The sequence below is a fragment of the Notamacropus eugenii genome, chromosome 1 (genome assembly GCF_028372415.1).
Source record: "Notamacropus eugenii isolate mMacEug1 chromosome 1, mMacEug1.pri_v2, whole genome shotgun sequence".
Classification (NCBI taxonomy): Eukaryota; Metazoa; Chordata; class Mammalia; order Diprotodontia; family Macropodidae; genus Notamacropus; species Notamacropus eugenii.
In genome coordinates, this window is record NC_092872.1 from 520952820 (window position 1) to 520956434 (window position 3615).

The window sequence follows — 3615 nt, forward strand, 5'->3', positions numbered from 1 at the left end:
CCCAGCCTGGGCCCCGCCTCCTCCACCCCCCCTATTACCCGCTCCTCCCTCTCTGTGTCTTTTTTCACCCGCCCCAGCACTGGGCCCTGAAAGCTTCCTCCCTAGCTGGCCCCGGTAGCCCGCTGGGAGTCGGGAGCTCCCGCAGGAGGCTCCCGCAGCCTCCGGGATCTCGCGTCTGGAGGAAGAAACCGCGGACTCTAAGTCTGATGGATAACCCCAAGGTTTCCAGGAATTCAGTTTCTGGTCGGGCGCCCAGGACCAGGGCCAGGGCTAAGGCCACGTGGGCCCACGGCAGAAACTCCTGAAGATGAGGTACCCTGTACTACTGCCAGAGGAGATTCGTGTAGCCGAAGAGCCCTGCACTGCGAGCTAGGACACCAGCGTTCGGGCCCTGGCCCTCCCATTCATGTACTATCTGTGCTTTGACAAGTCCTTGGACCTTAGATTCCCTCTTCTGTAAAATGAGGTGGTTGAATAAGACCACCTCTCAGGGCCCTTCTTACCTCCAGATACTACTATTAGAATCACAATTATCAGACCTGTAAGAAGGATATCATCTTCCCCAAGCCCTATCATTTCACAATTGAGGAAGACTTGCCCAAAATAAGAGTAAAGGGGCAGCTAGGTGGCGCAGTGAGTAGAGCACCAGTTCTGGAGGCAGGAGGACCTGAGTTCAAATTCCACACTTGACAGCACTTATTAGCTGTGTGACCTTGGGCAAGTCACTTAACCCCAGTTGCCTTGCCTTCCCCCCTCAAAAAAGAACAACTGAGATAAGAGTAAAACTAGCAACCAAATTCAAACCCAGGTCTTCTGTCACCAAAACCAATGCTCTTTGCTCCATGTTTGGCTTTCTTTGTGTGTACAGTGTTGGCACATAGTAGGCACAAAATATATTTAGTGAGTGAGTGACTAGACCACATAGCCGCAGACAGCATTTTATCAGTAGTTAAAGTCCTACCTTCACAGAAAAGATTCAGTTGTCTGCTTTAGGATCACCAACCTCGTCAGCCTCTGAGCAAAGGGTTATGGAAGTTAATGCTCTTTAGGTCCAGCTAACCTGGCCTGGCTGTTCATGTGCAATGTTCCAAATCCCATTTTCAGACCTTTGCAAAGGCTATCCTCACTTCCAGAGCTGACATGCCAAATTCTGTGAAATACGATTAAAATGCAGAGAAGGGTGGTGTGATGGAAAGAGCTTTGGACTTGATTTCTAGACAGTATTAATAATGATTCATATTATTAGTAACTTTGAGATTACAAAATCATTGCAAATCACTTAATGGCTCCTCAATTAAAGAATACTGATAAGCTAGAGTTGGGGGTGGGGTGTGGTGAGTGAAGTAGGGTGGAGTAGGGATTGGGGTGGGGCCCAAGTAGTTAGGATGGAGAGGACGTTAGGTCAGGTTATAAGAAGGGCAATTAAAGAATCTGGGGGTAGGTTGTTTGTCCTTCCTTCTCAAAGAGGACTGACCATCAGGAAGATGATGCCATCCATGACTTGCAAGTGAATTGGATTGAAGTGAGGCAGGGCTGTGCAAAGTCACCAGCCTCACTCTCTCTTCTGGAGCCATCTGGGTCCAGTGGTCAGATATCGATCAGGACAACTAGAGATGGCCTTGGATACAGTGGGAGAGGCTTGGGCTGGGACCTGTTGTTGGCCAATCAATGACAGCTAGAGTGATTTGAGTTCAAGGCATGGTCCTTAAAAAGAAATCTAACCCATAAACCCCAAGATATCTTGCAAGGTTTCAGTAATCAAAATTTATATTGCTTTGGGCAAAGCACCCATGGGTAAAAGCACAATTCCCTATGTGGACAGAGGGAGAGGAGGGAGGGAAAGAAGGAGGGAAGGAGGGAAGGAAAAAGGGAAGGAGGAAGGAAGGAATGAAGGAGCTTGTTGCCCAACTGGAACAGGCCAGCTGCATCCCTAGTGGGGCAAATCTCACTTACAGATTACTGTGTGTCCTTTGCTCTTGAAGAGGAGTACAACATCAGGAAGGTGATGTCATGACTTGCAAGTGAATTGGATTTAATCGAGGAAGGGCTGTGCAATCTCACTTCTCTGGAGCCACTTGGGTCCAGTGGCAAGATACAGATCAGGATAATGAGAGATGGGCCTGCAGAGAAGACTCAAAGGAGACCTGATAGCTATCTTCAAATATTTGCAGGGCTGGCATGTGAAATAAGAGTTTAAGTTGTTTTATTTGGCTCCAGGGGGCAGAAGCAGGAGCAGTGAGCACGTCCAAAGAGGCAAATTGAGTCTTGAGGTCAGGGAAAAATTTCTAACAATATTTTTGAAGTAGACTTGCCCTCCATGCAATGAGGAACCTACCTGTGGGGTGAGTTTCCACCAATGAAGATCATTACCTGCTTGAGGCAAATTAAATCCTTAGAAGTCACTGAGGGGGCACTGAGAGGTCACACAACCCCTAAGTATCTTAGGCAGGACTTGAGCCCTGGTCTTCCAGACTCTAGCCAATATCCTTGGCAGCCTCTGTTCCAAACAGGTACAATTATCCCAAAGGGGAATGGACTGTCTTGGGATGTGGTAGATTCTAGCTCAATAGAGGTCTTAGAAGAAGGGGCTAAAGGTACTTCTCAGGTGTGTTATAGTGGGGATTACTTTACCGATATAAATTGGACTAGATGGGTGCTGAGGCCCCTTCCCACTCCAAATTCTGTGTGAGTCAGTATGTTAACTGATCATCTCAATAATCCTGTGACCAAGGTAGGACTTTTATTTTCTTTATTTCAGAGATGAGGAAAGTGAGCAAATAAGTATCCCTCTGGGATGCTCCTTTGTAAAATGAAAGGGAGGGATGGATTTGATCATTTCTAAGCTCCTCTCCAGCTCTTAATCCTGTAGCATACCCTGAGTTCACACAGCTAACAAGTAGGGGCTGGATTAAAATGCAGGTCTCCTATGCCCCAGGATGCTCCACCCTGACTAAGTGGCTCCCTAGACAAGGGATTTCACCAGGGCCCCTTTCGTTATGAATCAAAGTGTAGTTGACTAGTGTAACTGCAGGGAGGAGAGGGAGATGGACCCCTGAGTTCCTGTCTGGTTGTCAACAGAAGGAAGATAGAACCTAAGAAATGTCAGGGGTACCTTTGCACTTCCTCTCCCCTCTTTCCTGTTGTGTTAGTCAAAAAAATCCCCACAGCAACCACTGGGAAACTAAGCAAGCATTTCAAGTAGGACTTCACTTCCCCAATTTGGTGGGGTGAGAGGGTCACAAAGGCAGGCCTTGGTGCAGATTGGGAGCCAAGTGTTTAGAGGGGAGGGAAGGCAGAGGAAGTGAGAATTTCCCCCAATTCTTCCTGATGTTAACGAGTGACTACCCACACCCTGTTCTGAGGCGGGTGGCTACCATTGTCCTGCATCACTGCCTTCCCCAGCCCAGCTGGACTTGGCAGCTGGTGGTATAGGCTTTGACAGTGAAAGAAGGAACAGGGTTCTTTCTCCTCTTCCATGGCAGCTGAGGGGGGTTGTATCAACTATATTAAGGAAAGAACTAGAATGTAGGAGAAATAGCATTCATTCATTCCCCAGTCATTTATTAAGCTTATATTAAGCAGTGTTAAGACTGTTGCACTGAGCATTAGTAGAAA